General features: G+C 42.9%; 1 protein-coding gene across 1 annotated transcript in view; it reads left to right on the top strand.

Annotated features, from left to right (window-relative positions):
* The first annotated feature begins 391 nt into the window (after positions 1-391).
* Positions 392-27,975, top strand: part of RP1 (RP1 axonemal microtubule associated) — a 1,491,030-nt gene continuing 1,463,446 nt past the window's right edge. Inside the window, exon 1 of the mRNA XM_078686181.1 lies at positions 392-478. The gene's annotated coding sequence lies outside the window, so the exon portion shown is untranslated. The remainder of the gene's footprint in view (positions 479-27,975) is intronic.

Here is a 27,975-nt window from a genome sequence, read left to right as displayed (position 1 = left end):
GTCCGTTGTATTCTGGCAAACCGTTTTTGATTTTCATTTAGGATCGGGCCTCGGGCGTCTTTGAACGGGCCTGAGTATCTTCAACTGACCGTTGGAAAGGGCCCACTGGAGCCAGAGTGAACGTTTCAGAAAATGTGCCAATATTTGTCTTTGACGGAGGGTGTGGAAAGACTCCTTGGCTTGTGGCCGTTGGTTCGCGGCATCTCAGCGAGGTGAACAACGGACACCGCGCATTGCCCTGCCTGGGTGTGGATGCTGAGCGCTGTTTACTGTTGCTAAAGGAGTTACCTGTGTCAAGAATGAACCATTAACGCCGGCTCCTCCTTTCAGCAGAACAGACACCGCGCGTGCAGCCTTTCCAGGAGAGAGCAGAGTCTGACAGCAGCCGATCCGTCGCAGTAGACTCGGGGTTTTATCACTGTGACTTTCCTACTCGGCATTGGAAGTGCGGAGTTGTTTTGGTGTCCACGATACAGAGGTAAAGATGGCCACTTTCTGTACACGAGTACCACCGTAGAACTTTTTACTGCACAAAAATACTTCAGATAAAATGCGTATTTCTTAGATTACCCCGTGTGGTTATCACGTACCCTGCTTGTTTAAAACGTAGCGAGATGTTGGCATAATTCGTTTACCCATCTTTTTATTTCTGTAATGTTCTTACAAGCTATTTGAAGTTCCTAATGATCGCATATAGGATACATAATTTCGACTTTACGTTCACCAGCAACTCTTTTGGAGTCTGAGGGGATGCATTGGCATTATTACTGCTGTATTCTCACTTTTGAAATACTTTGTCAACTCACTCTTTGTTTGCATAACATTATGTCGTTACAGAATTACAAATCACGTTAGGTTCTATTATTTTTAATAAAATGGCAGCATACTTACTGTATGGTTAGGTTAGATTATTTTGTGAATAATCAAACGCCTTTAACACTACCTTGAACCTTCAGGCTTCCCTCTCTGAGATGCAGCTGGTGCCTATGCAAACGTGTTGGGTGTATTTTTGACGTACTGTTCGGGTCAAACGTAGGCCTTCATGACCACCAACATGTATTCCCCCTTGGTGTCACTTGGTTACGGTTCTAGCACAAAGTGACTTAGGAGATTCAGGCTACATGGGATTTCCTGCGGGTCGACTGTAAGTTCTCTAGCAACGTTCTGCCAATATGTACTTGGTGGTCAAATTAGGTCGCCTGGTTCAATTCTGCTGTGAACTTTATTGTTTACTCCATTTTCACCATGAAATAATAAGACCACTATCTACCATGGTACTGGTTGGAACCTTGGAGCTGTCAAACATTTTGGGCTCTCTAATCTGCTGACAGGCATACCTCACCAATCGGGCTGTATTTGTTTCCCAATACTGTTAGCTGAGGTTTCTTCTCATTTTAGACTCACCTGCCTCTCACTTCCCCTGTGAAGCATCTGAACACTTTCAAGTGCAAAGCTACCACAATGTATGTACTGTCTTGGTGGTCAGCCAAACATCTTTGTAATGCTTCAGGAAGGTTACAGTACTTCAGACTCTTATGCTGATGACACACAAATCGTGGTGTCAATTGCAAACAATGTCAAAGGTACGGCCGATAAATTCAAGAAATGCATGGAACACATTTTTCAATGGATGTAGGGTAATTGCTTGAAACTAAACGGGGACAAAAGCGAAGTTATGTTGCTGGGGACAGATATGCAAACCTGCTCTCAGGAATGGTGGCCTGACAGCCTGGGCCAGCGTCCATTCCCAGTTAATAAGGTTAGAAACCTAGGAATACTCCTGGACACCAAACTGACGTACGAGGCACAAACTAATAAATTAACCTCTTCCATCTGGTACATTTTGAAAATGATCAGGAAGTTATTACTGTTCATTCCCCATGAGTCGTGCAAAACAGTGGTCACTGCACTGGCCCTGTCTAGGCTGGACTTCGGAAATGCGCTATATGCTGGGATCCAGGTTAAGCAGCTGGCAACACTACGTTTACAAAATACAGCAGCTAGGCTGGTGTTGGACATTCCCTAGTATGAACCAATAGCACATAGATTGAGAGCTCTCCTCTGGCTCCCAATTGAAAAAAGAGTAAAATTCAAATCCTTTTGTCTAACATATAAAGCCCTCCATGGAATGGGGTGTCAGTTCCTGAAAAATCATCTGAAATGGTATGAGCCAACTAGGTCCTTAAGATCCAGCCACCAATAATTGATTCAGGCGCCTAGATTTAAACAGGTCCAGTGGGGAGGGAGGAGTTTTCTGCTACACGCAGCTAGGACATGGAATATGAAATAACAAAAATAAAAAAAAATAAAAAAAACATCGATTTAAGGTCTCACATACACCTGTTTTACACATATCAAGACGCAGCTTCGACAGTGTAAAATCACTCTCCAAATGATATGGGGAAAGATAAGAGCTGGTGGGAGGGCATTGCTGGTCCTATCGGAATATAATATATTTGTGCAAGTCAAACTTCTCGGCAAGGACAGGCCTACCTCTCAGCCTTCCACGGTCGATAGGCTGAGTACACTAAATTGCATATTTGTGACATTGAACGAAGTGCTAAATAAAAAAAAAAGTTTCATATTCACGTGTTTGGTCCCCGTTCTGAGGTGTGAAAAGATACGAATGATGCATTTTTTCCTACATGAATTCTACCAGGATTTACCTGCAAAAAATGTGTCAGGGGCAACTCAGATGTGCGGTAATTACTTCAGCACTCATATTTCTGAGAGTTTAAGTTTACACTCAAATCGGGTAACCTGCAGGAATTAGAATGAGGCCACAATGTGACCACCTCAGAACATTTTGTTCTGAAAGGCCACCACACCTCCTGCATAGTTAGAACCATGTAATGAAAACTAAAATTTATTTAATTCTTCCTTAAAATCGTCTGTGACACTGTTCATATTTCCAATAATACAGGTAAAAAATAAACATCCAACATTATGGGTTTATTGACATGCGAAGATGTTAGGATTTTTACTTTTTACAGGCTTCTGTTTACCCGTGTTTGTAAATCTGTTATCTGGGTCGACGTGATATGATGTAAGACATTGTGTCTATTTTCCATCCATTACAAAAATAAGTGCGTCACAGAAACGCACAGCTGATTAGAAGCGTTTGCCAAACAGTGGGTCTAGTTGGCCCAAGGGCCCTGACTAATTTGTATACAAGTCACTGATATAGTACATGTGTGGGGCAACTGACTTACAATGGAGGGGTGGTAGAGACAGTATGCATCCAGCCCGGGAGTAATAGACCCTTATGTTCAGTAATGAGAAGCATAATTAAGGAGCTGGTGAAAATGATGCCCTCAGCTCCAGCCATTCTGTTTGCAAGCTTCCATGACGTGTAACCACACATAAGCCATTGATTTTACCGCAGGCATTCTGACGTTCGAACCCAGAAAATCATATTTTCAAACATGGATTTCATTTATCATTTGTGCCAGTGGGCAATTGCTTATCTAAAGCAAAAACATCAAGCTTGTACATCTGTGTCGAAAAGAATGTTTCTCCTTAAGTGCATGCATCCCTCTAGAAGATTTTTTATTAGAATTAATAGTTTGTGGCTAGGAGCGATGCAAGTATTATTGGCACCATGGGGAAAACTTCACTTTTTCCCTGCAGTGCCCACACTCCCAGCAACCCACACCCTGGTTAGATTCCCCATCAGCAGTATACCTCTATTTGCTGCCCCCTGCTGGAGGAGCTGTATGAAATGGCTATATCAGGTGTCTCCATCCAGTCAATCACGAGCTACCAGTTTTTCACAGACGCCTTCAGAGTAGGCCACAGCCTCCAGCTCATTTTTAAATAAGCATAGGGTCACAATTTCCTTTTAAAGTTAAGGGAAGGCTATGTTTATTTTAAATGTTTAGTATCAGGCTGCAGAGAGCTGGGCCTCCTAATGGTGAGTAGTGCTCAGTCAGATGTATGACCAGGCTGGACAGAGGTGAAGAACTATGTATGTATGTATGTGTCTTGTAAAGCGCACTGCTGCCCTGAGGCGTCGTGGCGCTGTAGACCGCTGGGGAACCCGTCCTGGCTATCCCTGTGAGATGGTCCCTACTGGGTATCTCCAAGGTGAAACCAGGCATCCCCGGCGAATGTGGGGGGCCGTTGTAGAGATGAGGCAAGCTAATGCCCAGAGTTGCCGAGTGTGATCCCTGGTTAGAGTAGGCACCGAGGCGAGAATTATCGAGTCCGCTGAACCTGGTCCACTCGGGAATTGAACCCTGGTCCCGGGCCGTTCTCTGCTTCCGGGTCTGCTGCCTCTAACCAGTGAGCCACACCACTCCACTTACTGTAGCAGTGAGGTATTTAACTCTTGAATAACAGCCCTTGTCAACTCCGTATTGGAGCTGAGAACAAAATGACGCTTCTGAATGCTTTAAAATGGCAAAAATGTAAAATAAAAATGTTAAGTTACCTTAATCATTAAGGTAATTCTTCATTTAATATTTCTCCTTTTTTAAAGTGTCAAACAGTAAACCTCTTGCTCCTAATGGCTAGTAGACATTGTGCCATATTTATAACTGACAAAATCAGTATTTTTTTCTAAATGGGGGAATTTTAAAGAGAAGTAAAGAATTTCTTTTGAACATTAAGTCGTAATGTCTTTCTCCATTTTCCATTAAGTCAGTTACGTCTTACTGTTTTTGAAGCATGTCTCTTCAATTCAAATTCCTCCCATTTAAACAAATAGCTGTATTTTTTCTGTTATAAATATGGCACTGTATTTACAGACCACTGCGAGAAAGATGCCTGGTATTTTTAAATGTGACACTTGGAAATGGGAGAAAATTTAAATGAGTTTTATGGAATCTATATAAACATAAAATTAACTCTTCCGTTTAATTTTCTCCCATTTCAAAAGGGTCACCTTTACACACAGCAGGAAATAAGTGAAAGTTTGCCTACAAGGGATTTTATTTGTGGATGAATTTCATAGATATCTCATAGAAATGTATTGCTGTTGGATTCCACTATATTTACTTACCCAGAATGCCCTGCAAACCTCAAACTTTGGCTAAAATCACACATTTTACTCTAATTTCTGTGTGGAAAAGATCGAGAATCTACTGGGATCCACAACATTCCTACCACCCAGCACTATCAAAAAGCCCCAGAATACACATAAACACATCACTTTTTCACCCTAGAAACTGGTCCATTTTAGCAATATGGGTAGCTGCAGTATTTGTGTCCGGGCTCGGCCGGCATCCAAAACATACTATATTTCTCTCTCAGAATAAGAAATCGAGCCAGTTCCCAAACTCTCTTTGCAATTGGATAATGGATTTAGCTAAATAATTTGACCAAATATATTCTTAGCCTCTGTTTACCGCCTAATTTGTATCTGCACACTGTCATTTAATGGCACATATTACTTGTGTTATCAGTTTTCATTCTGTAATAGTGTTTTAGGCAGGGTGTATATGCAGATCTGCCCCTGACTTCAGCAGTAAAGGCGAGTTTGTCCACTTGTGACTTTTCCATGTTGATGATCAGTGTTTTTCTTTTCCTGTGCCTCCATACAGATTGAAGATTGGCATTCTGTTTCATTTCTCTCTTGCCAGTAATCACCTTCAAACAGACATACTTGAATGTGTTTTTGGAAAGTTTTGTACGATTTTGCCAAAGAGCACCCAGCGGCGTAGCTAGACCTTTTGCCGCCCGTAGCAGTCCTGCTTTTGCAGCCCGATAATAGCGGGGGGTGGTGCTGGTGATTCTTGCGTTCGCTGTCCCCAAAACTTGTGTCCCCGCCTCACCACTGACCGCACAAAAGTTATAAGTTAGCAAAAAAACACTTCTGCCACAGACTAATGTTTGAATCTATTACCATAGAGCTGTTTGTTTTATAATGTATTTAGATAATTTAGTTTTTTTGTAACAATATTATCTTTTTCTAATGTTTACAGTGTATAGTAGCTCTTTCTTTTTCTTTATTTTAATATTCTATGAGGGATGACTCACTAAACATAGCAGAATGGCTCACTTTAGTAGCTGGCCCCACTAATTGATATTCTCTGATCTATCAACTGATGTGAATAACTCATAACAATGGTTGTGCACATTTGTATTACATTGGCAAAGCTTTCCATGGCTTATAATTGTGCCCCACCCTCTTTTTGATGCTTGTACCCTATTTCACTAAACATCCACCAAGTCACCCTTACTGTGTCTTTCATACGAGGGATGAAAGGCTGGCCTTAACTTGTATTCTAAAATTTTGTTGCTGTAAGATAAAAAAAAATATAGATCCAAGTACAAAAATCAATGGTGTCATCGATGCTTTTCAAACTATTTTTTTAGTACATGTTGGCTGACATGAAAACTTCGCTTTTGGTACCTTTTCTATGTCCTTTCGGGGCGAGTATTATGGTAGCATTGTTTGGCATCATAAGGGCTTTAGGAATCTAAAAGTGGGAAATTAATTCAAAGTTTTTCTGATCCAGGGGTAATAAAATATGTCTTGGCCGGGACTCCAAAATCCTAAAGAAGGCACTGTGTGAATGCAATTTGACGCCAATAGTGGCCATAGCAGTTTCCCCCAAGTTAATTTCAAAATAGTTCTCTACATGACCTTAAAAAAATACTCACGGGCGAATTTTTGATTCAGCATAATTTTGAGTATTTTGTGTTATGCTTGTTACAGAAGTTTCCTGAAACTACACTATTACATTGGGATGCATAATTACGGTGTGATTAACAGGAACATTATCGCACAAGAGGGAGAGAACAAAGCAAACAACCAAAGCCCAAGTGGATATTCGTAGAAATTGTGTTTTTCATGCTATTATTTGTAGCCCAAAATGCATGATCTGGCACAAGGACACATTTCGAGCTAAAATATAGCAATAAAAGATAGAATTGCATTTTGTGTAATGTAATTTTGCAATTGCACAACCCCCTATTTATACCCTTTCCTGGCGAGAAGTTTGATGTAGCTGATCAGTCAATGGAACCCTGTATGTAAATCGTTCTCTCCTTATACATATCTGACTATACTTCGGATAGTACCTCATGTTGACAACTGTGAGTTGGAAAAGGGGGCATATATATGCCAGAGAAAGTAAGTGCACTACTTTGAAATAGTACCGGACACGTTCATTCGATTGTAGTGACGTCTATTAACGTGTGCCTTCCTTACCAACTAATTAATTAGTTAAACTGGCGCCGCTATTCATGCTAATAGCGTTTGGGAAATTTGAAAATCGATTCAGACATTTTATTACAATGTGTGACGTCACTATTTGGGAATGCGGCAAAATGAGTGGTGATTGTGTTTGTGAAGAACAGAATTATGCTTTGACAGTATTGTAGTGTTTTATAATTTGTGTGTAACAAAGTACTATGTTTATTTGGAGGAATCGACAAATATCTGAAGACATAAACTGAACTGGAAATAAACATTCCTACGCTTTTGTAATGTAGTTCCAAGGTTCACAGCAGAGGACTCTACGGCGCTATTTTACTGCGAGACTTTATTTGTATATTTGTTCTCTGGCTTAGAAAGGCAAACACATCTGTTTGCCAATTGCTACTCGTTTTAATAAAACCCTTTTCACAACTAAGCCTGCCTCAAACTGCAGCCTGACTCATTTATCACATGCACCATGGCAATGCTAACTCGGTTTGTGTTGATATTTGTTTTCCAGCCTTCATATCATGGCTATTGGTTAAAGACTGATTATCAGACACGGAGTCCTTAGAAACCTCATATTCATTAATCAACAGTCCAGCGAAGTGCATACTGTTTGGGTATTTTCCAGATACAAACTGACGCCAAGAAAACGAAGGGATGGATAATCAATCAATTGTCAGATATTTCCATTTGTTTGATGCAGGATGTAACTACCAAAGCCATTTGCGTAACGAAGATTAATTTAGCCGCTCAACAGGTTGCATGTAGTGTTTACAAAACTCGTGAATTTTTCACTTGCAACTTGATTTAAGCATGATGTAATTTTATGGTGGAGCAAACGTCTCAGTGGTGTGGAGTGGGCATTCGAGTGGTGGGAGGGGTGCCTTCAAAAATAGTGGACAACTTGTAGTGTGCGGTTATTTGCAAAGTTTGGAATGCATTCCCAACCTTGATCTAGTAGAGGGTTTACACATATTAAGGGTGGGAATAAATAGCTATCCAGTGTGGGAATGTGCAGGGAGCAACCCTTGATGTATTTGGAGAACATGAATTTGACATGGGCTTAAATTATCTTTATCCATATTGGGAATGTGGAGGGAACACCCTCTACATTTATGGGGGCTAGGGGCGGAGTTTCTCTTTGGTTCCAAAAAAAGTTACACACTTTTTTCACTTGCCTTTAGTGTTCTAGTTATGTTTTTTTATTTTTTATTTATTTGGAATTCCCTAACCTATTGCCAAGACAACTTTGCACTTCGTGTAGGAGAGAGATGGAATTCACAGAATAAACATTCAGCTTAAAGACTGAAACGGGCATATTTGAGATGGATATTGGTGGGAGCTACACTGTGAGTCAAAGGACCGCGAGGAGCGCTATGATAAAAAGGGTGATGGGTGGTCCTGAATGGTGTCTACTCATGGTCGTAGGTTTCTTTGAATAACTTTTTCTTCAGTACATTGTTGAGGATGAAAGTTTGACGGTGACTTGAAGGATGTGGTGCAAGGAATTTAAAAAAGCATCCTCTGAGCTCTCACAGTTTTCCGCATGCTGCTTTCATCTGCATGTGGGGCTATTGGGGTTATTTCCTGGTTTAAATTAGGGGTCAAGTTACTGATATAGACAGAACCATATACCTGAAAGTATTTGTATACATTGACTTTGAATTAAATTCTTCGTTTAATGGAGAGCCAGTGCAGTTCCTTCAAGGCAGGAGTAATAGTGACATTATTTCCTTACATGAATATAGTCTCAATGCTTGATTGTGTGATCTCAAGAGTATCTGAATTATATGAAAGTAGCCTAATCATAAACATATTTGGGCTCCTTAGAGTTTGATCTTGTGGTTCAGTCTGAACAGTTGGAGGTTGATGTTTTTGATGACAAAAGTTATCTGTTGATTGAAAGACATCTCATAGTCAACCGGACATGAAGATTCTTTACACTCAAACCGATCCATTGGGCAGTTGAATGGGATTGAAGAGTTGTGATTTCCTGTGACCAATATTTCTGTTTTAGAGCCATGAGGGAATATGAAATAAGCTTTCATCTAAACAAATATATGCTTGTGGCAATTTGCATTCTTAGAGTGGTATTCTTGGTTGCTTTCGATTCTCATATGGACTTGCATGTTATCGGCAAACATTTGAAATTGTAGGTGGTGCAGGAAAGTAACCCCTGAAAAAGCTCATGTAGAAGTATTGAAAATAAATACTTATAAGATGGAGACCTTTTCTGGCATTGCTGATTCTCTTGTTGCCTGAAGTTTGTTATGAAGTACAGGATCCAGCAATAGTCAGCACCAGTAATCCTGTCCCAGTTTTCCAAGATTGGAATCGTATCTCATGCAATGCCATCAAGTGTGTGAAGAGGAGTACCTCAGACTATCATTCCATTACTCAGGCCATCAAGGAAGGGTTATTACGTATGAAGTGGTATTCATATACAGAGCAAAACTAGCTGGGAAGCAAAAATACTTGTAAGCTAAGGAAAAAATGATATAGATTTGTGTACAATAGTGAGGGAGTCTGAGGGAGGTGGATGCTGTTGAGGGCATAAAGCTGTGGGTCCCAATCTGTGCGCTGGGACGCTCCTGTGCGCCGTTAAAACTAGCCAGGGGCGCCGGAAACAGATGCACATCAATTTGGGAACCACTGCACTACACTAATCCCTTCCTTTTACATCGCTGCCAGGGCCGGACTGGGAACCAAAACCGGCCCTGGCAAAGTGCTCAGCAGCCCCCCTCCCCGCGGGGGTTGGGGGGGCTGCCGAGCTCTTTGCCAGGGCCGGTTTTCTGCCGATTTTGTTACAGGGACGATTTTGCAGCTATGCTCCTTTAAAACTGGAAGTCCCGCCCGTCGTCAGGCACCTCGCCGCCTGACTTCCGCCCTGATCGAGACTCGGGCCGCCGCGGTGATCTTCCCTGGCTCAAAACGAGTGGTAGGCTCCCTCAAGATAAAAAATAAATAGCGGGGTGGGCCCCCGAGGTGATTTAAATAAAACCGCCGTCATGCAGGGTGGGCACCTGCTTTTATTAGGAATATAACTGCGGGCACAATGCAGGGTGGGCACCTGCAAGCAATCCACAATAGCGGGGGGGAAACTCCAATGTCGGGTTACCCCTCGAAGATGAGTGCAGCTCCGTGCTGAGGACTGAAAAGACAGGCTCTTGGCAAAACAAGGGCAGCGCTCTGCAGGGAAAGCTCGGCAAAGCACTCTCAGGGTGCCTAAATCTCAACAAAATAGGCGGACATCACGGGGGAATCCCTGGGCAGCAGCCCAGAGCTGCAAAGGCACAAAATAGAAGCGCTCTCTAAGCGCTAGGGCAAGGTTACCAGCCTTCTCCCCATAAAGCGCTCCCAGGGCGCCAAGGCTACAACAAGCCTGGGCAAAGGCAAGGAAAAGGTCCCAGAAGTCTGCAAGCAGGGAAACACAGGCAAAGATTTCCAGGGAGAGTCCATCAGGCACCCAGGGGCTGGGCAGGGCCCAGGGAGGCAAGCCTTCTCCTGGGCCCCAGCAGCAGCACGCCCCTGGCAGATTCTAGTCAGGAAAACAAGAACATTTTACAGGAGGTCACAGCCTCTTTTTATACGCAGGAATCCTTTGTCTCCAAAGGTACAGGCAAGGGGCGAACCAGATGCAACTGGTTCCTGAGCACTTTGTTTTGCTCAGCCCCTCTGCCTATTCACAGGGTGGGTCAAGGACATCAGACACACCACAGGGGGCGGAGCCAGCATTGTGAGGGGAAACCCAGCCTTATTCAGGTCCCAGGTGCAGCCCTTCCCTGCCATCAACATGCAGATCTCCCCATTTACCACCGGGGCAGACCCATCCTGACTCCTGGAGCCAGGCACACCAGCCAGCTCCAGCCAATCACAAGCCAGATAGTCACTGCACAGACAGGCCAACTTCTTGAAGTGGCACTTCCACACTAGACACATTAAAGCCGCACACATCATCGCGCAGCATTCAATCTCACGAGTTTGCACATAAAAAACTCAACCTTGCATTCCCCACGCATCAGGAATTATCATGGACACATACATTCCCCATGCATTCCTATGGGAGGGCAGGCCACTCTCACACACGCACTCAGAGAGCGCACGACTTTACACTCCGCCACAGTGTTAAAGTGCGCAAAGACCAGAAATCACTATAATGATGTAACATTAAAAGGCAAAAAGTTCAGGCGGGAACCTGCCAGAAGGGCCATGTCCAACAAGCAGGTTTTGAAAATAATGCAATACTATAAGAGTAGATACTAAGCCCATTCATGGTTGCGGTGATGTGGTTAGATGAATTAATGCCCTCTACGGAGCAGTCTTTAATAAGTGTATTCAATTCTCTAACTTACTCAATCCAGTTAAACATAACAATCCTAACAACCATATCAAGGGCATGCAAGATTCCTGTTTTCATTGGCTATTTGCTCTATGCACTGATTGCTTTCCTTTAGAAGCATCTCACTTTAGCAGAGGCCACAGTACACTCTCTCTAAAATGCCATCCAATGAAATCAAAGTCTTTCTAGCAATGGAGACTGTGGTTATTAAAATACCCACCACAGAGCTCTTAATAAGAAAGTTCTAGGGTCATATTCCCAAACAATGTGCACTTTCCTGGTCTGCACTAGTGCAGAGCCTCATTCAGTGCATCCAGCACAGATCAGGACTGTGCATCGCATTATAAAAACAAAAGTGTCATATCTGAGACGAAGGGACCGCAACAGTGAAACACTCAACGGCAATTTCAACCACTACTCCGTCTTTTATGTCTGGCACACTGGCCTACCTTTTGATGGATGGCAGGGTCTATGTTCTGGATGGTGCAGTCGTCAGTAACTGTATGCCACTTTGGAAGGATACCTGCAGGTTCTCCATGCCATTTTATCCTCCAACCAAAATGGTATTCTCAGTCTGATCGATGTCTCACAGAAACTGTTTGCTAGTGTCCTCCTCGATCACCTTCAATTGTGGATGGAGGAGTGTAAAATCTTGAGCCCCTATCAGGCAGGGTTTAAGCACCTCCACCATCGACCAAGCTCTACATCTATTATATTGGAAGACGGTATCAATAGAGGGTGGCAGCCTCTATTTGATATTTGTCAACCTGAAAACTGCCTTTGATCTGGTACCTAGAGGTAACCTGTGGATGGTACTCAAACAATTGGGAATCCCACCATATCTCTTGACATTGGTCATGAGATTGCATGTGGACAATTATGCCCAAGTAAGGTACAGGAAATTTGGGGAGTTAACCTCTTTTGCCTTTTCATCATTGCTCTGGATGCCCTTTTAAACAAGGTTGTGGACAACGACGCCCCCAAGTTGGCACACAGCAAGGTGCCTGCCATGATGTTTGCGGACAACACCTTGCTTCTCTTCAAGTCACCAATGGGTTTTCAAAGGGTTCTCGATAGCTTTGTAACATTCTGTCCAATCAGGGGGCTGGAGATCAACACTCTCAAAACCAAATTTATGGTTTTCAATCCATCTAAATCCACGAGCCCCGACCACTCTCTAAGTGGTACCCTGCTAGAACAGGTGACCGTTTTTGACTATCTTGGTGTCACACTATCTGAAAAGCTTGATTGGGGCCCACAGTTAGCCAAAGCAAGCCTCAAACTTGCCCAGATGGTAGGTGGAGTATTAAAAACTTACAGGAACTCCTCTTGCAAACCGGCTGCAATGGTAGCCGAGATTTATAAAGTGCAAATCAGGAGCGCTGCAATTTATAGGGCTGAGCTTTGGGGGCACTGCCCCACTGGTATTTTGTCTAAAATCGAGAATAACCTCCTGAGGCAGTTGTTGAGTCTTCCTTCAAGTACTCCTCTTATCCCTCTACGTATGTACCTTGGTATTAGACCAATTAGAAATTGGCCTCCGACCACTAACATTCTGGCGCAGATTGTGGGCCACCCCGGAACTCACAGACTATCAGTCAGAAATAAAGAGATTCTGGGTTTACCGGGTGTGGGCACGTTGCCAATGCTCGTCTATATAAGAGACACATGCTACAAGCTAGGCCTTACAAATCTGTGGAATAACCTGGAAGTAGCGTGCAAGGCCACCCCGTGCCTTGTACTGGTCAGAGCATACAGATCGCTCACATTGGCCGACATTGAGTTTGACCGCTGACTTTTTAAACATCAAAGCTGAGTATCATTTTGAGCAATATATCGGTGCTGTCCAGCCTCTTTTGGCAAGGAAACTGTATTTCCAGTTCAGAATAGGGACCTTGCCGCTCCGTGCCTTTATGAATAAATGGTCAAAAGCCTCTCCCCTGGCATGCCCTGGTCGTAATTGTACCAATAAGACCGATATCCATGTTTTCTTTTTCTGTCCTGGGTATAAAATTGCTAGACGGTGATGGCTAGTCCCACTTTGCAGGAACTTGGGGTTTAGGCAGTTTGCGGAGGCTTTTAGATTACTGCGAAGGGACACCCATCCACCCATAGTTTTTGCTGTTTCTTGCTTTTTTAATTCTATGTGGCACCATCGGAGTGCATTGTTAAATTTAGGTCTCACAGTCATTATTTTGACATCTATTACTCATTTCACTTACTTTCAACTTTTAACACACTTTTAACCAGTTTTCAAGATGTTATATTTTAAATATTTTAAATATTGATTTTACTGAACAAATCGAATCTAGAAGCTGCTAACTTGAAAAGGGGCAACTGGTGCTTCCTGACTAGCAGCATCCATAATCTAGTTTTTATTTAATGATGAATCTTTTGGAGTTTCTAAACTGAGCTTTGTTCCTATTCTATGTTCATATATTGATTGTTTTGTGTATTATTGCTTGTATTGTGTACTTTTCAAGGTCTTACAGACCGAAATAAAGTATGTTGCAATGGAATGGTATTCTATTGTATAGTGTAAGGAAATGCCTCTTTTTGCATGGTCAACACCAACTTTTTCAGCTGATGCTGCTGGTTTTTCGACCATGAGATTGCACTGAGCCCTGCTAACCAGACCTCGGTGACAGTGTCCTGACAGTGTATGTCCAAATAGCTGTGCCCAATTAACTTACCTGTAGGTCCCTACTATAGGGTACCCTGGTAACCAGGGTGTGTAAGTTAGAGGGTTACCCCTGGGTTTGCAGCACTGGTTTTGCCACTCTGGGGGCCCCCTTATGTATGAATCCCCCAGTCTGCCACTGTAGACTGGGATGGCAGTCATTCACTGCTAGCCCAACTTTGACATTGAAAGCCATGGCAAAACCACTACTCCCCCTGTACATCTTCGTAAGTCACCCCTCTGACAGGCGTACTGAGTTGTAAGGCAGGGAGCAACATTTGACATGGCCAGGACATGTATTTTGCATGTCCTGATAGTAAACACGCAAAACTACAGTTTTTACTGTGGAAAGACTTCGTCCCCCTATTGGCAAGTACAAGATTACAAGCTGACCCTTCTGCTGTGTTAAGTCCTGAATGGTGCAACCAAAGTGGGCACTTTGATGTATCAAACAACTTGTTACATTAAGCCAGACTTCCATCTCAAGTCGAAGTTAGTGTAATTTGTTTAAAAAGCTGCCACGTTGTTGCCCTTAAAATTCCTGTACCTTCTTGGGCACATATGGAGCCGGGTCCCTGAGACTTCTTTCTGCCCTCCTGGAGAGACATGCCACAACAATGAGGGATTGCAGGCCACAGAAAGCCACTTGGGTGTTAGCCCCAAAAGTCAGGCTTCAAATGAGAAGCTGTCTTTGAAGGCCAAATGTGTAACACTAGGAGGAGGGCTGCCCCATTGTTTAAGCAAAAAGACTGGCACATGGAGCAGAGAGGGGAAACAAGTTACCAAACTGTTTTTCCCAGGGGCGTGTAGCCCTGAGGTAGCCACACAACAGGGTTGGGCTGGTTGAGGTTTGCACACCAATAGAGGGGTTTCGCCATTTTGGGAGTGGGCAGGATGCTGCATTCTGGGATAGCCAAATGCCACACTCTTCAGGAAATGGTCACATGGCGGGAGGGAACCTGTTAGCCCATTGGCTACTAATGGCATTGTGCCTTGAGGGCATTTTCTGGGCATAAAGGAGCACCGCTGGCACCTTGACCCCAGATCTCAACCAACCTGGAAGAAGGACCGAAGAAAGACTGACCTGCTGCACCGAGGAACCAGCAAAGAGAGGCTGCACTGTCGAGGACTGTGCTTGCTGCACCTGGTAACTAGTGAAGAGAGGGACTGTTTTTGAAATGTCCTGCTGAAGGAGAAACTGTCTACAGAGCTGAACCAAGCCAAGAGACTCTAAGGGCATGTTGGCTGGCCTCCTGTTTGCAGCCCAGTGACACAACAGCTGAAAAAGCCTGCTATGGGAAATTGGTAGTTCAAAGTCGTCAATCTGCCACCACCACCACCGTGCAGCCGCAGGGACCAACACCCGATGATTTTTATACACAAAAACCTGGTCCTACCCTGCTACAGGCCATTATATTCATAGTACCTCTTGTTGACTCGTTTGTGCGGTTATTCTTAACCTAACACCCACTCAAGGAGTTTGCAACAGGGTGTGCCTGTCTTTAAAATGTCCTCATAAAATCTCTGCGTGTCATTCACTATATGCCTACAGTCCCTATACTCAAGCTATGCTTGTGCAGCCCCGTGTGTGGATGCAGAAAGGGAAAAGTCCAGTTAAATCAAATCAAGATCAGGAAAAAATGTGTGGAAGATGGGAAGGTGCCTCACGGGAGCAACCACCAGGGAACTACTGACAGGTTCTCGTCAGTGAGAACCTGTCAGTAGTTCCCTGGTGGCTGCTCCCGTGAGGCACCTTCCCATCTTCCACACATTTTTTCCTGATCTTGATTTGATTTAACTGGACTTTTCCCTTTCTGCATCCACACACGGGGCTGCACAAGCATAGCTTGAGTATAGGGACTGTAGGCATATAGTGAATGACACGCAGAGATTTTATGAGGACATTTTAAAGACAGGCACACCCTGTTGCAAACTCCTTGAGTGGGTGTTAGGTTAAGAATAACCGCACAAACGAGTCAACAAGAGGTACTATGAATATAATGGTCTGTAGCAGAGTAGGACCAGGTTTTTGTGTATAAAAATGATGTGAGTGGAGGGTACCTGGGTCTGAAAATTTCCCTCTGTGTTCCTTTTGTGGATGAACCAGCACCCGATGCCCAGAGCAGCATCTGAGTTTGCTGAGCCTTGGAAAACTGGCTGAGAGCTGCTGGTGCCCTTAGAAGAAGAGTTATTGATCCAGGAAGGATTGACCTGTGACCTCAACACTGGGTAACTGGTAGTCCAGTGGCGAATGGACTTCAGCCAAACCTGAGAGGACCTTGTGGGAGGTTGACCCTGCAACCGGGACACCCCCACCATATTCATGGACCAAGAAGTTCCTGCAGGAAGACCCTCTTCTCATCCACAACATCCTTGGAGCATCGTCAGCATCCATTATCCCTTGACTCAGGACCACACCATAGGAATCCATTTCAATACGGATAACGTGCCTGGAGCTGCTTTTTGAGGAATGCTGTGAAGTTAACTGCTTCTAGGGACAATGTTGGTCCCTCTGACTAGCTCCCTGCTGGAGTTGATCGCCCCCTGTACTTTTACCCAACTGCATTGGCACTTACACAGTTGAGGGAACATGTTTTGATCTATTATTACTGGAAAAATCCATATCTCTGAACCCTCTGGTGGATCATTTTTGTTGTGGTATCTAAATTCTTATAAAAATATCATCCAATTTGATAAATTGGTGTCAGATTTCTTGGGTATCGTGTTGATTTCTTCTCCATTTGTGTTGGTACTGTAAAAATGCTGAAAACGTGTTTCCCTGTGTAATTCTTGCTACGCAGTGCCACAGCTACCCATGGTTAAGCTGAGGGGTTGACAGACAAAACCTACTGTGCCTAACGGGGTTGGTAGGTGTATTACACAGTGAGGTTGCACAATCACACCATATACTGTAGCCTATTTCCTTGCACATATTTTTCACCCATGCATAGAGTCTCTTTGCTGATACACTTGCATTAGTTGTAAGGCTCAGGTGCACAGACAAATGCATTTCTTCATTTGAATAGGTCAATGCCCTCATGCCATGAGGGAAATTCATCATAACATTGTGTGCCAGAGCAATAGGTATTTGATTATGAACCATGCACAACTCTGTGGCTCCTTCTGTGGTATGAAGTATCCTGCAGGCACTAAATGACATCCTAAGAACCCTGCATGAAGCGGACAGTTCCCAAACGTCCTGCTGGATCTGTGGTAGGCATTCAACATAATGTACTGTAACTCCAGAGTGAACATTCTCTCCTCAAGAATGGAAATAGATTGTAAAGAGGTATACTGTTTCCAATCCTTCTTCTTGTCTTTACCCTCCTACTCTTGATCTAATGTACTGATGCCACATCTATATTTGGAAATATTCCACTTTGAGCCAAAGTGAATTTTACTGCTGTATTTGGGACAGAAACCACATTGAAAGTTCTTCAGAGGGTTGTTTTATAGATATGGTCAAGTAGTTATTTAGCAACAGCTTTTGTAATAATTTTCCCAAGAAATTGCCGTTACGGTTCTGAGCTGAAGTTTTACAGGTTCCAGGATAAAGCTTGAGTTTCTTTTCTCGGTTTTGATTTGCCTCCAATAACCGTTTGTAGATTTTAAAAGTATCTCAGGCTGTAAATATGCAGCCCGGGCTTCCTTTTTAATAGTTTTAGCACCCTGGGTTAGATTTGTAAAAACATAGAGCTTTCTAGAGCTCTATGTGCTCATAGAGCTTTTTAAACATTTTGCTTTCATTCCTAGTAGGACTCTAAATCGGTTGATGGATCTAACTTGTAGCCCCATGAACATGCCTGAAATGTTTTCACATCTTTTCCTTTGACAATTCCTAACCTCCAGTCCCCTGAAAGACAGGTAGAACATGGCTGTTTGTGACTTAGCATCTAGGGTGATGCCAAGGCATCTTAAGATCAGTAAAATACCATTCCATATTCTAGCATTAATTTACAGCATGGTTAGCAAACTTTTACCTTTTACTAGCCATATTCAATGGCATATTTGTACATTTGCTGTCACCATTTCCACATACTACTTAGATCTGTCAGACCCTCTTGTTATCAATCAAAAACTACATTTGGGCATCAAGAAGTACTGCACAAAGTCAAGGCAAGCCCAACGTCCCCTTGGGTGAGATTTCAACTTCATGTGACTTAAGAAATCCTTATAAAGGTGCTAATATCCACCCAAAGTTGATTAAGCTCTTTTCTAGGGGACATAAGAAAAGGAGAGAAAGTGATATGGTGGATGTTTGTATATTTAGCTGCCTCACACAGAAATCAAGATAGGCTACTAGTTTGGCTTCTCCGTATTAACAAATGATGAATTTGAGGACCACCAATCCGTTTACATTAGGCTTAATACCAGAAATATTCCTAACGTTATTCAACGTGAATGATAATTCTGCAAATAAACAGATGGGGTCATTGGTTGATAAAAAATTACCTTTCCTTAAATTTGATACCAATCCTTTTTCACATTTGATAGCTTACATTTATAGTTTTATGAGTAGCTTAGGCAACAGATTCAACCACTAAAGGAAATTGGAGCAAACTGAAGGATGCAGAGGGCAATCCATTATAGCATAATAACCTAGTCCAATCTGGTTTAATAATTATCCATTCAATAATACCCAAGCACTGTTTTTTTGTATAGTTGGAATCAACCTCAGGATGCCTGAGCTACCTTCTACCCTTGTCCAGTAGTCCATCTATCGATATCAATCTAGCTTGTCAATAACTTCTTGATGGATAGTATTTTCAGCAGTAACAAACCATTACCCAGCATATCCACACAATTAAAGTGTGGAATCTTTCTCAGGTTTTCTGAGGTTTGGCATTCCTTAATGAAGCAAGCAAAGAGGAGAAAAGTAGTTTAATTCATAGCTTTTGTTGTTTTTAGTAGGTTTGGTCATGGTTAGCTCATACAATGATCAAGATATTTTACTTGCCTTTCATGATAATACTCACTTGGTTGAGCATTGGAATTGACCTGATGCCTTTATGAGGAGAAAGGGGAAGCTCTGCCTATTTTAAGCTGGGATAGAAGGGTGCACTTAACCTGGCATTAACCAGGACCTTTTATTAAAATTGTTTTTACTTAAATTATATGTATAAAATACTTACTTAAAGCGGCTTTCAGCCACCTCTCTTCATCCATTGGTCTACTAGTGTGTCATTCACATTTTGCCTCTACCCACTACCACACACAGCATGGGACAGGGGGTCAGTACTTCAGCCACTGGTTAACTTCAATTTAAGTGACTGCATTTGGGTTTGGGTGAAGAACACAAAATCTCACAATGGTGTAGGAATGAAATTGTAAATAGTGAGCTAAATTGGGCAAAAGAGACCAGTGATATTGTCAAGAAAGCGTGAAATATTTTAAAGCTAAAGCAGTGCCCCCATTCCCTTCAAATTCAACTCAAGATAGATAAGAGAGAACTTAGGATCCCGGGAAAAGAAATATCTCGAGTACAGGACCAAGATTACCTCTTGAGGAAAAGCTCAGTTCTCCATATGGCGACAGCATGGCAAAAGGAATTACACTTCTCCTATATTGACAGGCTACCTAGTTGCCCATTAAGGAGAGAGGTATTAAGGCTAAGAATTGGAGTAAACCCATGTCAAGCGAACAAAGGGGTAAAAAGTTCCATGATAGAAATAAAAAGGAAATAGCACTTGCACCTTAGGAACAAAATGTGATTCCATACATATTTTATTAGATTGTCAGATATTTTTTGAAATTCAAAGAGAGTTTTTATGCCCGATTTTTAAAAAGCATGGCATTAAAAATAGGATCCATGCAGTAAACCTTTTAGTGGAAATGATTAATTTAGACATAGCTTGTGCCATGGGAAAATATTTTTTAAAAGTTAAAGAGGCCCTTAAATGCATTGAGAATTGAGATGATCGGGTGTATAGGTACGAGGAGAATGAGTCATAAAAGGGTATAAGCCACATGACTAGAAACACACCTCCTTGAGGAGACCAAAATGAATTTTTGAATTTTAGAAATTGATTTTAAAACTGTATATATCTATTTTATTGAAGGTATTGTTAACAATTGTTTACTTTTATGGTTGTAAAAAAGCGAATAAAGTTTTATTGAACTTGAACCTGCCTTTCATGATAATACTCACTTGGTTGCGCATAGGAATTGACCTGATGCGTTTATGAGGAAAAAGGGAAAGCTCTGCCTTTGTAAGCTGGGATAGAAGGGTGCATTTTAGCTCTGGCTTTAACCAGGACCTTTTGATTTTACAAAAATTGTATCTATAAAATACTTACTTAAAGGGGCTTTCAGCCACCTCTCTTCATCCATTGGTCTACTAGTGTGTCATTCACATTTTGCCTCTGCCCACTACCACAGACAGCATGGGAGAGGGGATCAGCCCACTTCAGCTACTGGTTAACTTCAGTTTAAGTGACTGCATTTTGTTCTTTCACAATGAGCACATAGGGTATACCCCTTTTGTGCCAGTGTTTTTGTTTTACTTGATATTGACTATAGTGCTTCCTTTCTGTTTAGAGCCGAGGTGAAAGCAGGGCCATTCTACCAGATGTGAGCACAGGCCATATTCCATGGCTTATCAGCTCCTGTCAATACGGTTGTAAAGTCCATTTTATGTGTCCTTTGTTTAATTTTACATCACAGCAGGACAGATTGCTTCCATTTGAAACTGTTCTGTATTAACATACTCTCTTTTTGCTATGCATGCAGTACACAAACTGAAAGCTTCAATATTAAACATGTGAACTAATAAGCAGATAATTCTTCACAATTCTTTTATTCTAGACTCAGTTTCACAAATGATTCTTTCATAAACTGCCCCTATTGTTTAATTTGCAGCACATACGCAACTTTAAAAAAAATGTATTTCCTTCTTCTTTCTTTGTTTCTTTCCTTCTCACTTCTTTTTCTTACTCTCTTTATTCTTGCTCCTTTTCCTTCTTTCCTTCTTTAATTTTCCTTCATTCTTTCCTTCCTTCCTTTATTGCCTTCTTTCTTTCCTTCCTTTCTTGCCTTCTTTCTTGCTTTCTTTCTTATCTGCTTGCCTTCTTTCATTCTTCCTTTCCTTCTTGCCGCCTTTCTTTCCTTCTTGCCCCCTTGCCTTCTTTCCTTGCCATTTTGCTTTCTTTACTTCTTTCTTTCCTTCTTGTCTTCCTTCTTTCCTTTCCTGCTTTTGTTCTTTCCTCCTTTCTTACTTCGTTCCAGCTTTTGTTTTTCCTTCTTTCATGTTTTTGTTTTTGTTTCCATTTTTCCTTATTCCCATCTTTCTTTCTCCCTTTCTTCCTTTCTTTCTTTCTTGCAAGAGGCTGGCAGCCAATAGTAGAACGATTGGCTAGTTAGGTCTGTGTTTGCAAAGAAATTTTGATTTTCATAAAAAATGCCTGTATGATATAGTTACTTAAAACGTTTTTCCACCCCACTACATCCATTTGTCCGTGGTTGTGTCATTCACATTTTTTTCCAACCCACTCAAGCATGCACCAAGGTGCAGTGAAACAGCCCGCTTCAGCTATTGGCTGACTTCACTATAAGTTGTGACATTGTGTCCTTTCACAATGAGCACATCTGCACACAAAGTCGTTTCCCTCAGTGCTTGGGATTACTATAATAATGCTTGCTTTTTTGAGACATCTTTTTTGCCTTTAGTCAATATATTTTTTAGATTGATGAACACTCAGCAGCTTCCCGAAGAATAACATTTTGCAAAAATCAAGAAGTGCCAAAAGCGGGGGGAATGGCTTGAGTGCCGACTGAGATGGCCGCACACTTGCTGAGCATCAAGCCTTCACTGTTGAAAAGCCCCATACATCCAACTACTAATCCGCTACTGCTGGTGCTATAACCTATTGGTGGCACAGAAAAGATGCCTATATGTGACTGTGGCAGCAGCCTCACCTTAAATTGCTGGTTGGGGCATCTGTTCAACTCTGTGGAGCCAGGACGTACGGGGAGCCTGTGAGCTGTGTTGGCCATGATGCCTCGAGTGCAGCCAGGGTGGATGACAAAGAGTTCATGATCCTGGGCACGTGGCCTGGTCCGTGGAGGCATGGGTACAAGCTCTGAATAGAGAGAGAGCTCAGAGAATCATCAGAACCAAAGTACTGCCAGGGGAAGCACGCACAGAGGACAGCCTGCCGGAGGAGTTCTGATAAAGCTCCAGTTGACACAGTGAGTCTAAACCACAGGGAGGTGCCAAGGAGGAGCAGGCCTCTGACAGAGCTGCATAGGAGGTGAGTAAGCATTGGCGGATCTCGCGTACGCGAATTTACGGATTCGCAATCCGCAAAAATACGCGAACTCTCGCGGATATGCGGATTTTTACGTTTTTTGTGTTGGCGCGCGTTCGCGAGGATTTGTGGACCATTTCGCAATTGCGAACTTACTTTTCGGCTCGCAACGGCCGCGACTATGTTGTTTCTACGTCTGGTTTATCATCACAGGTTCACAGCACCCTCTGTTTCACCACTGCCACCCTCTGGTACACCCATGCCACCCTCTGGTACATCCTCACTGCCACCCATTAGGTTTGTTTATCACTGTATATTATGGGGGTGAAAAAAAGCAAGCACACCTGCCCTGCTTCAACTGCCATGAATTAATTTGGGGTTGATTAATGTGTCAGTGATTTTGAAACTTCCAGTCTGGCTGGCACCTGCTTCCTTCCTTATCTGTAATTTGCTTTCTGTTGCAGTGAAAGCAAGCACACCTGCCCTTCTTCAACTGCCATGAATTAATTTGGGGGTGATTAATGTGTCAGTAATTTTGAAAATTTCAGTCTGGCTGGCACCTGCTTCCTTCCTTATCTGTAATTTGCTTTCTGTTGCAGTGCAATTTTTTTTCACAGGACCTTTATGGTCTACTTGTAGCTATTCTATGAGCCTGCTGTTTGGGTCATAGCAGGGTCATAGAATAGTTGCAAATAGGCAACTGAACTCTGGAGGGGCCCCTCAGGAAGCACTAGAGTGAATGGTTACTAATGTTAAGTTGAACTTTTGCACCTGGTGATTGCTTTCACTTTAGCAAAAATCGTTTTTCTGCAATTTTGCGCGATTTGCGGGGCGCGAATCCGTGCGAGATCGATTTCGGAAGCCGCGAATGTGTGCGAATACACTATTTTTTTTTTGCGGCGTGTATGTTCGCGTGATTTTTTGCATGTTCGCAAGGCGCTTGTAGTGATACGTTCGCAAACTTACCCACGCAGTCGTACACGGGCGCGGCCATCTTGTTTGCGTGACGTAATTTCGTTTCCGGCCGCTATGTGTAATCTCGCAAAGTGTGCTGCTCGCTAGTACAATTTCGCGCGTGATCGCGAGGAAAATCTTGCGCGAACTTACCCACGCGGTCGTGAATGGGCGCGGCCATCTTGTTTCTCATTCATTGCTATGGTTCTGGGCATGCTTTCTGTATCCTCTCTGAATCTCCGCCATCCTTTGCTTGTTTGAAGTTTATTTGATCTATTTCACTTATTATCTATCCCTCTATTTTTCTAGCTCTATATTTTTGTGTTTTCTGCTACTTTTAGTTAATATTAAACTACTTTTTTAAACTCTTTTCTTTTCTTCTTCACTATTCTATTTCTTCTTTATCATTTAACTTTAATTTCTGCCCAGACCATGGTAAAGGGAGCCGGGAAGCACCCTGAGAAGGGGAAGGGTCCCGGACCCCGTGCCCGGCTCCCGTGCGGGCGTTTGAGGGGGGAGCAAGTGGTGCCACAGGAGATCTTTAGCGCGGAGGAGATGGGTGCACTAATCTTCTACATCCAGCGCCGCTTCCCCAAGACCATCCTGGGAGGCGGCAAGATCGCAACCGGCTATGGCATCCGGGAGCGCCGGAAGCGGTGGGAGAAGGTGTGTCGGGCCATGTTTAAGCTCTCTGGGGTCCGACGCACCTATAACCAGGCCACCCACCGCTGGACGGATGTCATGGACCGGGAACGGGACTTGCTGGACGCGCTCGGCGTAGAGGTCCGCGGGCTTGGTGAGTAGTAGTAGCTATTCATCACTACTCTGTTTTATCCGGCTCTGTTATTTGCAAATCTTTGTTCTTTACCAAGAGCAATAATGCTGCCGATTACATTGTAGGTAAATTATATTTCAAAAGCTTCTATGCATTTCAGGTGCACTGCTCTCCTTCTCAGTAGCCTTGCTGGCTACTATGCTTATTTGTTTTGTATTTTGTGTTCATTTCATTGGCCTGAGAAATTATGTATGAGTGTAGTGTAAAGATAAGAACTGCGTAATGCTAGACACTAAGGGTCATATTTTCAATTACCGCCGCATCCCTGCAAAGTAGCAGGGATGCGGCAGTAATTGTGCGCCATGCCACCACCACCCATTGGCCCAAAACGTCACAGAAGCCTTACGCATCTGTGCTGTAAAGGCGGCGCATTGCTGGAGTTGCGTGCCAACGATGGCGCAGCTCCAGCAATGCTCTGGGGTGCCCTATCTCCCCGATGCTGCATCAAGCCGTACGTCGGCTTCAAGCAGGCGCAGGGTTTGAGTCACGCATCATTGTCCTAAAAGTGACTGGTTGACATCTTGTAGATTTCCCTCACCCACTTTTAGGATTCGTTCCTGCGCAGGAACACCCTCCCTTGCGCCGGAACGCCCCCTGATGGCGCAGGGCTTTACAACGTGATGCATCTCCCATATGCGTTTTTTTTTAATATATAAGCCGCACCATGGCGACTCTTTTGTTCTGCCGCTGCGTCACAAAAGTCACGCAACAATGGAGGAAAATGAGCCGCAAGGGACTTCTAAATCAGCCCCAACAGACTGAAGTCCAGTCCTTCCTTTTGACACATGGCTATAAGAAGAAATAGTGGTGGTGGTCGGTGGATTGATAGTTTGAGTATTCACTGATCTGCAAGCAGGATGGACTTTGTCTGTCACTTCGCGTGCTGCGGACTGCTGCCTGCCAGGCCTAGGCAAACCTTTTTAGTAGTCTGTTTATTGAGTTACATAGGAACTTTCAAAGTCAACGGTCCGCAAATCAGGCAATACGAATAACGTAGTATACCACATGAGATAGGTCAATATATCCCGTGGAATAGTTGTCTATCTATTTGCTATTTCTCCAAAATATTTTGTTATTGTTCTTTTGAAATGTTTGATTTGGTTGACAAATCTCATCCATGTTTTCTGGTCTTTCTTTCTTTCATGTTGTACATCAGCTCCCCCCAAAGGCAAGAGGACACAGGAGGAGGAGGAGGAGGAGGAGGGTGCTGTTCAGGAGGATGCAGGCCAGGATCGGGCAGGCGAGGGCTCCTTTGCTGGCCCCAGTAAGTTTTAATTTTAATAAAGAGTACCTATTTTTTCCTAGCGTTCCTCATTCGATTTTTTCTAAATCGTCTTTGATCTTCTTGTAGACTGGATCTAAATTCTTATCCTGCCTCGACTATGACTCCCTGTGGTGTTACTAGATTATTCTTATTAGTCTGTCTGTGTAGCTAACTAAGATTGCACATTTGTCAATTCCATTGGACTCCCATTCTAGTCAGCAATAGCTCTATGCACTGAGTGCAGTCCTCTGGGATTGTCCATAATGTCTTTTCAAGTCTTCTAAATGTTTATGCTTTGACAATTGCCAACAATAAAAAGGTGAATGACCACCAAGAAAGAATAAGATACTACTTTACTTTTGGTTTGGATAGGAGGACAATCCATTCTACTACTGTTGCAGGGACAAATCTGCACAAACCGAACTATGAACACTAAATAGTGCATTGTTTATCAATTATAATAGGCACAGGTAGACTTTCTTTCCACATACCTCAGTGATATCAGACTTTGAAGAACCCCCAATCTCATTACTGACTAGATAGTGTGACAGAGTCATATAGCTCCCTAAGTCACCGATGATTGATCCCCAATGATCATTAGATTATCCTACGCAGGACAAGAGTATGGAGTCACAGTCAAGAAGTGTCAGAGGCACTCATGCTTGCAAAAATTCCAAAACCTTTAGCTCATCCACTCTAGTCTGGAGGACCAAAAACCACAGAGTCTATTTAAGTTTAAAAGCTTTATTAAAACTAAACACATTTATTAAAATCAACTTTGTCATAAAAGTAAACGTTTAACTGAAAATGGAAAAGTGCTTAGTGCTAACGATTAATTGGACACATTTCTTGTGGTCGAGCTGAGCTCTCACCTGGTTTGAACTTGAGCTTGACCCTGATCGTGTTCTTAGAAGTCAAGCTTCTGTTAGGAGAAAAAGTGTTGTGTGTTAAAAATAAAAAGCAAGCATTCATCAGTTGTGCCAAAAAGTGCAGCAAGACAACAGCCTTCCCTGGAAAAAGGGACATTTTTACTGTAGAGTATACAGTTACAAATTATTACATTGTATTTCGTTTTTTTTTAATTTCTTTATTCCTCCTAGACCAAATATTATATAGTAGTGAGTGGTGTATTTCTAACATTCTTAAATTTACTTTGTAGGTGTAACATCTGGTGACGGGGCCAGCGCGGAGGTGGTGGTGTTGGGCGAGGACTCTGGGGAGGATGCGGTGGAAGTGCCGGCGGACGTTCCTGTGAGGGTTCGCACGGTGGTGGCGGGAAGAGGTAAGCTATATATTCCTTACTTATTGAGATTGAAGACTGCATAGTGTGCTTTCTGCACGGGTGTATTACAAATCAACCAGGTAGTAGCCTCCTCGAAATGTACTTCGACTTAGCTGTGAAGTTTTTGGTGAGAAGAATCCCAATAAGATCTTAGATGAACTTGATGGATGGGATGAACGAAAAGCGAAACAAGGGTGTAAGTAAGTGTGGAAGGACGAGAAATTTTATGATGGCTGGCAAAGAAGAATGATATGTGTTTGCTTGGCCCCCGAGGTGGCTGGGATGGAAAGAATATGGTATGGTGCATGGCTGGGTCAATGATGAAGCAAGGATGGGTGGAAGGACAACAGCCTGGGTGGGTGAAACAGAAACTGTATGTGTGCATATACTTTGAATGGATGGATGCCTGGAGCATGGTATTATCTGACTCTTAGATAGCACATGTGCATCTAGAGAGAGTAGATGGTCGCTGGATGAACTAAGTGTTACGTTGAAGAGCATGTAACACCGCACCCGCACGTCCGTTCCAGTGTAGGGAAGGCAAGGAAAAGAAATTGTAAATTTGTCCAATACTACCATGAATAGTAGCAGTAGTTTGTATTGCTACTGCAAGCACAGCATATATCCGGTTATTACGGTGGACACTCCGTACCTCTCTTAATAACTTTAGTTTAGTAGTAGTACGTCACTCATGTGTGGGTGTATCACTGTTCACTCAATAATAAGCAAAGCACCTAAAGTCATCCCATATGTCATCAAATACATCCCATGTGAAGTGATAGATAATCTAATTATTTAGCTTCTTCATTTTCCTTTTCTAGTACTCATTTGCACTGTAGGGTGAAAGGTAAATTAATTAGGCAGTAGCCCTTGTAACAGAGTATTCTCAGTGCCACCCGTAATAGAAAAGTAATAGCTTCACCCCCTGCATGTACTGGACCGGTACAGTAACGCAAGTCTGTCTCACTCATCATGGTGTGCGTCTGTTTTTCTCGGGTGCAAGTTCACTGCGCTGGCATTCTGCCGGCTTGCATAAGATAACGTACCAATTTTCCTAAACAAGAGAGAAGAAGAAGAATAAGACTGGTGTACTGTCATAGTCGACTGTAATGGAAGTCCATAGTGGTCGTAGAATTTGTTCATTAAACTCCCACTAATGTTAGAGCAAGGATGCAGAAGTGGGAGGTTAGATAGATACTGTCCTCAATAGTTATGTACTGTGCTT

Source organism: Lissotriton helveticus, chromosome 4_1, assembly GCF_964261635.1.
Source record: "Lissotriton helveticus chromosome 4_1, aLisHel1.1, whole genome shotgun sequence".
NCBI classification, from domain to species: domain Eukaryota; kingdom Metazoa; phylum Chordata; class Amphibia; order Caudata; family Salamandridae; genus Lissotriton; species Lissotriton helveticus.
Note: the sequence above shows the minus strand (reverse complement) of the source record. Positions and strands in the feature narration are given on the sequence as shown.